This window comes from Sinocyclocheilus anshuiensis, unplaced genomic scaffold (genome assembly GCF_001515605.1).
Source record: "Sinocyclocheilus anshuiensis isolate Anshui unplaced genomic scaffold, SAMN03320099.WGS_v1.1 scaffold469, whole genome shotgun sequence".
Classification (NCBI taxonomy): Eukaryota; Metazoa; Chordata; class Actinopteri; order Cypriniformes; family Cyprinidae; genus Sinocyclocheilus; species Sinocyclocheilus anshuiensis.
Genome location: NW_015537995.1, coordinates 713,064 through 726,528, shown reverse-complemented (window position 1 = coordinate 726,528; position 13,465 = coordinate 713,064).

The following is a 13,465-nucleotide window of genomic DNA, read 5'->3' as shown; positions in this document are numbered from 1 at the left end:
ATGTGTCTAAAAACTCTTTGTAGGTGCTGTAGTTTTGAGTCTAAAACGTTCCAAACATCTGTCACAGCAAATGACGATAAACTGCTCTAAGTGACTTTCCATTGGTTGGAAACATTTGCTCATGTGAATCTCAATGTTTTTTGACAAGTTATTATTACAGGTCTTTCACTATAAACTGACTTTTTTCGGCCACTGAACGGCTCATTTAGGCAAAGAGGAAGGAACATATCAAACCCCCTGTTCCCCTTCACACACACACACACACACAAGACTAAATGAAAACAACACACGGCCCTGAAAAACACAAACGTGAAGTATTTCTCTGGCTTGTTTGCAGTCAGTGATGCACATCTAATCCTTCTACTGATGAGTGAGGCTGTTTCCTCCGATTTCAGAGCTTTTATTTCTTATTTTGCCATCAGTGCATTTAAACAAGTAAACCTGCTATTCTACTAAGATAAATCTCTCAAAGCCTGTCAATATATATTTAGCATAAAGAGAATGAAACCTATTTTTAGAACCTTTACCATTTCATTTAATTATGACTTAATGTTTATGACAGTTACACACATTTCCGTCCTGAATTCTCATTACTGGAATGAAAAAGAAATTATATTTACTTTACATTTAAATAGTTTAATTGTAGTCTTTGTTGTAGAGCCTTTAATTACCCAGATTTAAATAGAATTTGCATTAATAATAATAAGATTTTTGTTGTTTTTATTCTTTTCTGATGTTTTACAAATTTTTACTATTTCACTATTTTTACTATTTCATAGCAATTTTGTAATCATTTTTCACAATTGTTTATTATGCATTATTTTTTTGTCGTTTTTATCATTTATTAGCATATTTATATTATAAGCACATTGTATTAAGGTAACATTTTAATATATTAATTTTGATGTTGTTGTTGCTGTTTTTGTTATTTATAAGCACATTACATTAATGTAATACAATTTAAACCAACATAAATTATATTCAGTACAACAAATACTAACAAAATGTATAAAGGTGAAAATGTATTTGCATTACAGAAATGAGAATTTATTCAATTTTCATTAAAATAATCAAAATAAAAAATGTGACCATAAAAAAATCTTGTTCTTAAAATAGACTTACTTTTTATGTATTATGAAAATATAATTTTATATTACAAAGAAATTCTTTCTTTTTCTTTTGTTTAATTTTTTTGATGAATTACGGTATGACCTGGACAAAGGGAGCTGGTGCTGTGAGTTGGTGCTCTAATGTATCAAGCATGCTGTGAAAACAGCTTAAACAGAGAGCTGGAGCTGAAAGAATGAAAAGAGAGGGGAACCGATCGAAAGAGGGATTGAGAAAAGAAGAGAGAGGAGCCTGAGAGAGGGATTAGAGGAGAAAGCTGCTCCCTGCGGCCTGAGGCTGTGGATCGACTGAACGCGCTGAGGCCACTTCCTCTCCTGATGCTCTGTTTGAGCCACAGAAAGGACTGGACATTCATCCTATTGTCCTAAAGCAGAGGACACCAAGAGCTCAGGATCCCATGGGCCTCAGGGAAGAGAGACACAGAGAGAAAGAGTGAGACTGCAACTTTTAATACACATGCAAAGAACTGATGCTCCTGCGTGAAGTCAGATTTCAACCTGCAAAGTTGTATTTTATGGCCACCATGATTAAATTGCAAGCCTGACTGATTAAAAAAGGAAAAACACCCTGTTCTTAACAAGTTCTCCTCTCTGAGGATCTCATTAATGCCACTTTTTTGGGATTTAGGAGGCCAAATTAATACTCCATACAGTTAAGCAGCATATTCTCAAACTATTTGTCCAGTCCAAACCACATTAATATGTCAAAGTAAGAGGAAGTCCCAAAGCGAGACAGGAAGTATTCGGTGAAATACTGTTCTCCACTAACCCCTGAAAAACACCTCTGATACAGTGAAGAAACAAACACATCGGACGATGGTTTTCGCATCTAATGCATGCCTTTAGTATGCACTAGGTGATTCAACACTGTTAAAGATGAGGAAAAAAACTATCAATTGCTTCTCTGCACTGATTGAATAATGGATGGAGGTCTTTCCCATGGCTCTCTGTGGTAATGGCTTCTTCATGCAGCGCTGCAGTGAATGCATAGTTTCCAGCCAATGTGCCATGCAGCGTCTCCACACGGGCCAGAGTTCAGCCCTCCGGTGAGTGATGGCCCGCTTCAACAGTCTTTGGCACTTTTTTCATAACCTCTTTCAAAATTGAATTTTTTAGTCTCTCTTTTCCTTGTTCTCTTGCAACCTCCACCAGAGGAAAATAATTTAAAATGTCGTATTTCAGAACATTTCCATTTCTTTAGTTTTCCCAGTGGGTCTTTAGTGCTGGTTTCAAGGGTCAAAGCCGCTTTGTAAGCAGATCGGGTTCTCCAAAATGAAATAGCCACTCAAATGGGAAAATATTTCAATTATAAGAGAATAGAGTCATGGTGATGTTTGAGTAACACTTTGTTATGACGTCAACAAGGCAACAACCAAAGAAATTAGGGGTACACCACATACACCACATGCTGACATCTTGTTGTTTTGGCATCACCTGAGCCTTAAAGGATTAGATCACCCCAAAATGAAAATTCTGTCATTAATTACTCACCCTCATGTCGTTCCAAACCTGTAAGACCTTCGTTCATCTTCGGAACACAAATTAAGATATTTTTGATAGAATCTGAGAGCTCTCTGACTCTCCATAGACAGCAACGCAACTGTAATGTTCCCAGGTCCAGAAACATAGTAAGGACATCGGTAAAACAGTCCATGTGACATCAGTGGCTCAACTTTTGTTTTGTAAAGCTACAAGAATACTTTTTGTGTGCAAAGAAAACTAAAATAGCGACTTTATTCAACAATTCTTCTCCCCCGAGTTACGTCTTCCGCCATTTTGGAGAGCATCACAACGCATACGCACACTTTACCCTTAGTGTAAACAACGCTGATTACGCTCCAAAATGGCAGAAGACGTAACTCGGGGGAGTAGAATTGTTACATAAATTATGTTATTTTTGTTTTTTTTGCACACAAAAAGCATTCTCGTAGCTTCGCAAAGAGTTGAGCCACTGATGTCACATGGACTATTTTACCGATGTCCTTACTATGTTTCTGGACCTGGGAACATTACAGTTGCGTTGCTGTCTATGCAGTGTCTGAGAGCTCTCGGATTTAATCAAAAATATCTTAATTTGTGTTCCGAAGATGAACGAAGGTCTTACAGGTTTGGAACGACATGAGGGTGAGTAATTAATGACAGAATTGAGTAATTAATGACAGAATTTTCATTTTGGGGTGAACTAACCCTTTAATTGAGAAGTACTCCGAACATCACGACTATGCTGACTGACCATTTTAGGTTCTAAGAATGTTGTCCTAACAGTTTTGGAGTTTATTTCCTAAAGTTCTAAGAATGTTCAAAACATCTAGTTTGTTATGTTTTGAAACCTTTTCTCCTTTGTTATACAAACGTTTTGGTTCTAGAAACTGACAGGCCAAGTGACAAGGCCATTTTACAACTTTTGAAGTGATAGTTAAAAAATTTAAATTCAATGATACAAAACATGAAAATTCATCTCCTTCAAGCCATTTCTCCTGTAGTTGTATCTGCACTCACTCACATCATTAACACATCCCTTCACACTGGTGTTTTCCCCTCAGCATTTAGAAAGGCTTGTATAACCCCACTACTTAAGAAGTCCACCCTTAACCCATCTCTTTTAGAGAACTACAGACCGGTTTCCCTTCTTCCTTTCATTGCAAAAACACTTGAACCAGCTGTGTTCAACCAAGTCTCTACATTTCTCACAAAGAACAACATCCTTGATAGCAACCAGTCTGTTTTCAGAAGTGAATAATAAAAAAAAACCTTGCTACATGTACTGCGTTAAGCTAACTGAGACTTGTTATAGCACTTGCATATCATTGCTCTTTTGTTGATTTTGATTGCTTCCATTGTCCTCATTTGTAAGTCGCTTTGGATAAAAGCGTCTGCTAAATGACTAAATGTAATGTAATGTAATATCTTGAGCTTGACTTTAACCACAGACCTTATTTCAACCAAAACCTTTTAAAAAAACCATTGACTTTGACAAGAAGTGCTAAAATGCTAACCTTTTTCTGGGTTTTAGCCTACGAAAATGCATCACGCCTGCAGCACTCTGTTGTTCCTCTGTTGTTTTTCCATCTTCTTCTTTGAGTCATTTTTAAAATCAACAGCCCAACTGTGAGCCATCTAGTGGACCCAACAATTACTGCAGTCGATGCAGGCACATACCTGCATTGACCAAATTTACGTGTAACATAGTGGTAAACAAAATTTATAAATAATGGTTTTATATTGTATCACAATTTCACATAATATGATGATTAGTTAATCCACTCTAATTTTGAAACACTTTTTTTTGCTTCAATCTAAAGTTAAATTTGTGATTAAGAGCTTGTTAGTTTGGCCCCTTATTGAAGAATTTTCTGAAATACACATGGAGAAAGTGAAAAACACTTCATTGATCTATAGACTAGAATCTAGCATACACATCTGAGCCATCCCTCTTCTTTCCTATCAAGAAATGGCAAAAAGCCCAAGAGTCTAAAAATATCACATGCTAACATTCAACAGCATGTTTGTGTGTATTTATTTAAGTGAGTCCCAGTGCAAACAGTGGACACATTTGCAAACTGGCCTCATTTACATACCATTTAAAGTCATTAACGCCTGTAATACTGGTCCAGAGAGTGATGGCATGTCTGTTTGGCTGCTCTTTCAACTGTCAGAGTGCCCTTATGAGGCAGAGGGCCCCTGAATGCTCATGAATGCTACATTAATTAAAGCAACACCTGTTTGAAACTATTGCCACGACAATAGAAAGACACGGCGAGCAGTGCACAAGCAGATTATCAGCAGCTGTTCCAGCGCTCCTTTGAATAGAGACCTGAAGGAGCGAGAGAAGGGCCCTTATCCGTCTCTATTGTGTGGCCATTTCTGATTGGCTCTGTTGTTGCTAATGGAGTTTATAGTGGTTTAATTGAGTGGAGTAAATACACGGGACACATCAATGGAGCGGCAGGCAGATGCTGGCGGAGATAATAAGGGACGGTCTATTCTCAAGTATTCAAAACTTATTCAAGACTCCATTATCTCTTTCAATCATGCACAGGAGGGCGGAGAACCGCAGCACAGATGGCAGGGGTGACCGTTTGGGCCGGAGAAGAGCTTTCTGAGATGCTTTTCTTTCAAGCAAATGCAGCGAAAAGTGATGGGCTCTTTATTGACTATTCATTGGTGGTGAGCACAGGTCCCTATTGCTGAATGAATGACCAGTGGAGGACAGAAAGAAAGACCCAGACCTACATTTGCAGACTGGTTTATGCTGGTTAGTGCTGGTCTGGTCATGATCTGGCTAAAAGACCACTGAACTGAGAGCTGAATAATCACATCCATCCATCCATCTATCTATCTATGAATTGTCTTTTTGGTTTTGTTTAGTTTTTTTAAATGCTTTTTTGTTTAGTTTAGTTTTGATAGCTTTTTTGTCTTTTTACTTGCAGTTTAGTTTAGTTTAGTTTAGTTTAGTTTAGATAGCGTTTTTTGTCTTTTTACTAGCAGTTTAGTTTAGTTTAGATAGCTTTTTTGTCTTTTTACTTGCAGTTTAGTTTAGTTTAGATAGCTTTTTTGTCTTTTTACTTGCAGTTTAGTTTAGTTTAGATAGCTTTTTTGTCTTTTTACTTGCAGTTTAGTATAGTTTAGTTTAGATAGCTTTTTTCTTTTTACTTGCAGTTTAGTTTAGATAGCTTTTTTGTCTTTTTACTTGCAGTTTAGTTTAGTTTAGTTTAGATAGCTTTTTTCTTTTTACTTGCAGTTTAGTTTAGATAGCTTTTTTGTCTTTTTACTTGCAGTTTAGTATAGTTTAGTTTAGATAGCTTTTTTCTTTTTACTTGCAGTTTAGTTTAGATAGCTTTTTTGTCTTTTTACTTGCAGTTTAGTATAGTTTAGTTTAGATAGCTTTTTTCTTTTTACTTGCAGTTTAGTTTAGATAGCTTTTTTGTCTTTTTACTTGCAGTTTAGTTTAGTTTAGTTTAGTTAGCTTTTTTGTCTTTTTACTTGCAGTTTAGTTTAGTTTAGCTTAGTTTAGATAGCTTTTTTGTCTTTTTACTTGCAGTTTAGTTTAGTTTAGTTTAGATAGCTTTTTTCTTTTTACTTGCAGTTTAGTTTAGATAGCTTTTTTGTCTTTTTACTTGCAGTTTAGTTTAGTTTAGTTTAGTTAGCTTTTTTGACTTTTTACTTGCAGTTTAGTTTAGATAGCTTTTTTGTCTTTTTACTTGCAGTTTAGTTTAGTTTAGTTTAGTTAGCTTTTTTGACTTTTTACTTGCAGTTTAGTTTAGATAGCTTTTTTGTCTTTTTACTTGCAGTTTAGTTTAGTTTAGTTTAGTTAGCTTTTTTGACTTTTTACTTGCAGTTTAGTTTAGATAGCTTTTTTGTTTTGTCTTTTTACTTGCAGTTTAGTTTAGTTTAGATAGCTTTTTTGTCTTTTTACTTGCAGTTTAGTTTAGTTTAATTTAGTTTAGTTTAGTTTAGTTTAGTTGTGTCTTTACCTGCAGTTTAGTTTAGATAGCTTTTTTGTCTTTTTACTTGCAGTTTAGTATAGTTTAGTTTAGATAGCTTTTTTCTTTTTACTTGCAGTTTAGTTTAGATAGCTTTTTTGTCTTTTTACTTGCAGTTTAGTTTACTTTACTTTAGTTAGCTCTTTTTGTCTTTTTACTTGCAGTTTAGTTTAGATAGCTTTTTGTCTTTTTACTTGCAGTTTAGTTTAGTTTATTTTAGTTTAGATAGCTTTTTTTGTCTTTTTACTTGCAGTTTAGTTTAGTTTAGATAGCTTTTTTGTCTTTTTACTTGCAGTTTAGTTTAGTTTAGTTAGTTTTTTTTGTCTTTTTACTTGCAGTGCAGTTTAGTTTAGTTTACTTTAGTTAGCTTTTTTTTTTTTGTCTTTTTACTTGCAGTTTAGTTTAGTTTAGATAGCTTTTTGTCTTTTTACTTGCAGTTTAGTTTAGTTTAGCTTAGTTTAGATAGGTGTTTTGTCTTTTTACTTGCAGTTTAGTTTAGTTTAGCTTAGTTTAGATAGGTGTTTTGTCTTTTTACTTGCAGTTTAGTTTAGTTTAGCTTAGTTTAGATAGGTGTTTTGTCTTTTTACTTGCAGTTTAGTTTAGTTTAGCTTAGTTTAGATAGGTGTTTTGTCTTTTTACTTGCAGTTTAGTTTAGTTTAGCTTAGTTTAGATAGGTGTTTTGTCTTTTTACTTGCAGTTTAGTTTAGTTTAGCTTAGTTTAGATAGGTGTTTTGTCTTTTTACTTGCAGTTTAGTTTAGTTTAGCTTAGTTTAGATAGGTGTTTTGTCTTTTTACTTGCAGTTTAGTTTAGTTTAGCTTAGTTTAGATAGGTGTTTTGTCTTTTTACTTGCAGTTTAGTTTAGTTTAGCTTAGTTTAGATAGGTGTTTTGTCTTTTTACTTGCAGTTTAGTTTAGTTTAGCTTAGTTTAGATAGGTGTTTTGTCTTTTTACTTGCAGTTTAGTTTAGTTTAGCTTAGTTTAGATAGGTGTTTTGTCTTTTTACTTGCAGTTTAGTTTAGTTTAGCTTAGTTTAGATAGGTGTTTTGTCTTTTTACTTGCAGTTTAGTTTAGTTTAGCTTAGTTTAGATAGGTGTTTTGTCTTTTTACTTGCAGTTTAGTTTAGTTTAGCTTAGTTTAGATAGGTGTTTTGTCTTTTTACTTGCAGTTTAGTTTAGTTTAGCTTAGTTTAGATAGGTGTTTTGTCTTTTTACTTGCAGTTTAGTTTAGTTTAGCTTAGTTTAGATAGGTGTTTTGTCTTTTTACTTGCAGTTTAGTTTAGTTTAGCTTAGTTTAGATAGGTGTTTTGTCTTTTTACTTGCAGTTTAGTTTAGTTTAGCTTAGTTTAGATAGGTGTTTTGTCTTTTTACTTGCAGTTTAGTTTAGTTTAGCTTAGTTTAGATAGGTGTTTTGTCTTTTTACTTGCAGTTTAGTTTAGTTTAGCTTAGTTTAGATAGGTGTTTTGTCTTTTTACTTGCAGTTTAGTTTAGTTTAGCTTAGTTTAGATAGGTGTTTTGTCTTTTTACTTGCAGTTTAGTTTAGTTTAGCTTAGTTTAGATAGGTGTTTTGTCTTTTTACTTGCAGTTTAGTTTAGTTTAGCTTAGTTTAGATAGGTGTTTTGTCTTTTTACTTGCAGTTTAGTTTAGTTTAGCTTAGTTTAGATAGGTGTTTTGTCTTTTTACTTGCAGTTTAGTTTAGTTTAGCTTAGTTTAGATAGGTGTTTTGTCTTTTTACTTGCAGTTTAGTTTAGTTTAGCTTAGTTTAGATAGGTGTTTTGTCTTTTTACTTGCAGTTTAGTTTAGTTTAGCTTAGTTTAGATAGGTGTTTTGTCTTTTTACTTGCAGTTTAGTTTAGTTTAGCTTAGTTTAGATAGGTGTTTTGTCTTTTTACTTGCAGTTTAGTTTAGTTTAGCTTAGTTTAGATAGGTGTTTTGTCTTTTTACTTGCAGTTTAGTTTAGTTTAGCTTAGTTTAGATAGGTGTTTTGTCTTTTTACTTGCAGTTTAGTTTAGTTTAGCTTAGTTTAGATAGGTGTTTTGTCTTTTTACTTGCAGTTTAGTTTAGTTTAGCTTAGTTTAGATAGGTGTTTTGTCTTTTTACTTGCAGTTTAGTTTAGTTTAGCTTAGTTTAGATAGGTGTTTTGTCTTTTTACTTGCAGTTTAGTTTAGTTTAGCTTAGTTTAGATAGGTGTTTTGTCTTTTTACTTGCAGTTTAGTTTAGTTTAGCTTAGTTTAGATAGGTGTTTTGTCTTTTTACTTGCAGTTTAGTTTAGTTTAGCTTAGTTTAGATAGGTGTTTTGTCTTTTTACTTGCAGTTTAGTTTAGTTTAGCTTAGTTTAGATAGGTGTTTTGTCTTTTTACTTGCAGTTTAGTTTAGTTTAGCTTAGTTTAGATAGGTGTTTTGTCTTTTTACTTGCAGTTTAGTTTAGTTTAGCTTAGTTTAGATAGGTGTTTTGTCTTTTTACTTGCAGTTTAGTTTAGTTTAGCTTAGTTTAGATAGGTGTTTTGTCTTTTTACTTGCAGTTTAGTTTAGTTTAGCTTAGTTTAGATAGGTGTTTTGTCTTTTTACTTGCAGTTTAGTTTAGTTTAGCTTAGTTTAGATAGGTGTTTTGTCTTTTTACTTGCAGTTTAGTTTAGTTTAGCTTAGTTTAGATAGGTGTTTTGTCTTTTTACTTGCAGTTTAGTTTAGTTTAGCTTAGTTTAGATAGGTGTTTTGTCTTTTTACTTGCAGTTTAGTTTAGTTTAGCTTAGTTTAGATAGGTGTTTTGTCTTTTTACTTGCAGTTTAGTTTAGTTTAGCTTAGTTTAGATAGGTGTTTTGTCTTTTTACTTGCAGTTTAGTTTAGTTTAGCTTAGTTTAGATAGGTGTTTTGTCTTTTTACTTGCAGTTTAGTTTAGTTTAGCTTAGTTTAGATAGGTGTTTTGTCTTTTTACTTGCAGTTTAGTTTAGTTTAGCTTAGTTTAGATAGGTGTTTTGTCTTTTTACTTGCAGTTTAGTTTAGTTTAGCTTAGTTTAGATAGGTGTTTTGTCTTTTTACTTGCAGTTTAGTTTAGTTTAGCTTAGTTTAGATAGGTGTTTTGTCTTTTTACTTGCAGTTTAGTTTAGTTTAGCTTAGTTTAGATAGGTGTTTTGTCTTTTTACTTGCAGTTTAGTTTAGTTTAGCTTAGTTTAGATAGGTGTTTTGTCTTTTTACTTGCAGTTTAGTTTAGTTTAGCTTAGTTTAGATAGGTGTTTTGTCTTTTTACTTGCAGTTTAGTTTAGTTTAGCTTAGTTTAGATAGGTGTTTTGTCTTTTTACTTGCAGTTTAGTTTAGTTTAGCTTAGTTTAGATAGGTGTTTTGTCTTTTTACTTGCAGTTTAGTTTAGTTTAGCTTAGTTTAGATAGGTGTTTTGTCTTTTTACTTGCAGTTTAGTTTAGTTTAGCTTAGTTTAGATAGCTTTTTGTCTTTTTACTTGCAGTTTAGTTTAGTTTAGTTTAGATAGGTGTTTTGTCTTTTTACTTGCAGTTTAGTTTAGATCGCTTTTTTGTCTTTTTACTTGCAGTGTAGTTTAGTTTAGTTTAGTTTAGATAGCTTTTTTGTCTTTTTACTTGCAGTTTAGTTTAGTTTAGTTTAGATAGCTTTTTTGTCTTTTTACTTGCAGTTAGTTTAGTTTAGCTTAGTTTAGATAGCTTTTTTGCCTTTTTACTTGCAGTTTTTAGTTAGCTTTTTTGTCTTTTTACTTGCAGTTTAGTTTAGTTTAGTTAGCTTTTTTGTCTTTTTACTTGCAGTTTAGTTTAGTTTAGTTAGCTTTTTTGTCTTTTTACTTGCAGTTTAGTTTAGTTTAGTTTAGATCGCTTTTTTGTCTTTTTACTTGCAGTTTAGTTTAGTTTAGTTGCAGTTTAGTTTAGATAGCTTTTTTTGTCTTTTTACTTGCAGTGTAGTTTAGTTTAGTTTAGATAGCTTTTTGTCTTTTTACTTGCAGTTTAGTCTAGTTTAGATAGCTTTTTTTGTCTTTTTACTTGAAGTTTAGTTTAGTTTAGTTTAGTTTAGTTTAGATAGCTTTTTTGTCTTTTTACTTCCAGTTTAGTTTAGTTTAGTTTAGTTTAGTTCAGTTCAGATTTCTTTGCTTTTGTTTGTGTTTTACTTGCTGTTTAGTTTAATTTTTCCTTGTTTGTTTTGTCTTGTTTTCTAAGGTACAGAACTGCCTTTTCTTTGATGGAATCTCTAGCGAAGGTGTGTAAGAGTAGCATGCTCTCATAATGACTGTCTATGAGATGGACACACACACAGCTTGAGATTATGACAATGGATGATGTGACAAAGAAGGGGTTGGATCAAGACACACCGGATCCCAGAATGCACCTGGATGTGCAGCCCAGCCGTCTGTTCCTCTCACTCGCAGCCAAATGAACAATAAGAGGCCTCACTAAAAATACTACAATACCCTTCATGAAACATTGTTACCACCCTTTCCTTCTTCACAACACATACACTAAGCCCTGAGAAAGCCTGCGCACAATACAAGGGGCAGGAACTGACCAGCCTATGAATACAGAGCCCCCCATTATCACACCATGTGTTCAGTCCAAACGCTGCGGTTCCCAGGCATGAGACGTATTATTCAATTCAATGAATGCCACTTGAGAGAATAAGAGAAAAAGAGAGGCTATGAATGAAGAGAGTTAGTATGGCTAATTCATCCTTTATCTCCATAAACAGCATTTCATTGTAATAGACTTCTAATTGACTTTGGCCAATCTGCTCGCTCAAGGATTTGAAAAGGATCTTGGGGGGTTTGGGGCTGAATGCATGTGCCATCACTCACAGCAAAACAACACTAAATGTGACACCATGACAGGACTGTTAGGAAGAAAAGTACATTTAAAATAGAGCTGGGTGATACTGATCAATGTATAGACAGAGAGAGAAAGAAAAAAATGCACAATTTTTAAGTGTTAAATATTAGTGGAACATGTTGCAAACATGTTGAAATATATTTTGAAATCAATTTTCATGTTGAAAGCATGTTGAAATATATTTTGAAATAAACGTATATATACACAGTGGGCTCTGGTGGGCTCAAATTATCATAACTCAGAGCAATTTCTCAAAATCATAAACGTTTGGTACAAAATGCATTTTGCAAAATGACAGATAATCTAATAAAAGAAGGAAAAAACTCACAAAGGCCAAACTTAAATCGTTGTGGAGTAGGAAAAGTCTTACCAACCCTGTGTTCAGAGACTCTGATATCCCACAATACACTTGGGGCATAAATCACCACCGCTCACTACAGAGGAAAAAGAGAACATGAGATTTCATTAGCAGCCACATTCAACTAAAATGATACAATATCTGTATTTGCAGATACTGTATAATGTTATGGCTGCAACGCCACATGAGTTGTGTAAATATAACTGCATATGCTGTTAATCCCAGCTCATTATTTGTGGTTACTAAAATGTAAATTGCAAATACAGTGGCCACAAAAAGCTATTGGAGACATAAACCACACATAAAAATGTCAGGATATTATTGAAAGATAACAAAATACCAAACCAAGTGGCATATATTTTTAAGAAAGATAGCACAGCCACACTTCCCATACAGTGAAGCTCAATGAAATATATGTGACCCTCTCTGTGAAAACCCAGCTAAAGTCTTTTTTTTTTTGTGATTTACTGTTTTCTACATAAAATCATCCTTCATAAGGTAAAGAACAATCTGTGAAAATGTAACCTTTATATCTTTAATAGTGACTGAGTAAGGTCATGTCAAAGATTGAAATTATTATAATTATGTTATCTCCTAATTAGATTTTGAGACTTTAGCCTGGATTTCACAGAGAGGGTCACATATTTCTGAAATAGAAAATGTATTTAGCTTTAGACCTTCATTTACCAAAATACATTTCAAAATGCTTTTCAGGGCAAGAAAATAAATTGGCAATAAAAAAATCTTACTATAATAAATCTAATAATAAATCTTACTATAGCCTACAATTAGGCTAAATGCAGAATGGAATAGCCTATTAGAGATCAAAACTACATTTCTAATAATTTATTCATGTTTTTTCACATAATGTAATATTACATTTTTTGGAACATTGTACATTATGTTTTTTTGTTCAAATGTATTATGTTAAAATGTTATAGACAACAAATTTATTTTCTTTTTTTTCTTGGATTGAAATAAATTGAGTGCAAATTTTATTTTAAAATTTATTTAAATTAAAAAAAAAGTTGTTTTCAAAAATATACAAAAAATTGCCTAAATATATATTGGTAGAAAATATTCAAATATATTTAGAATCATATTTGAACATAAACATACTTTTTGGCCATTTTTTTCTATGTTTTGAAATTGTATTTATTTATTTATGAGAACATTTCATAAAAAGAAGTTTAAGTTTAAATGTTAAAACAGTAGATATGCTGTTGAAAACGAAGATACAAACGAAAATACGTTTTGAGAAAAGGTTTAGCAGCATTTGTTCGTGAATACAATGAAATTCAGCCACTTGCAAGTGTGGCTAAGTGTCCAAATACAACTTGGGCACATTCTGGTTTCTTTTTGTGTTGTGCATGTTTTTGTGTCTGCCATAACCAAATCGACCATCCTATAAAAGCAAACTGATGTTTTATTAAACTTATATTTTAATATGACATTTCACAAGCGTTACCACAGTAGTTTAATCTCAGACTTTATGGAAAAGCAAAGAAAACGGACTGAATCTATGAATAGAAGAGTAAACATAGTATGAGACTCCACACGAACAATCAAAAAGAACAATTTTGTGTTCAAGCTAACCATAACTACTGTCGACGGGCAAACAATGGTCATTTCCTAGTTTAAAAACCTCTAAATGGCCTAGAATTGGT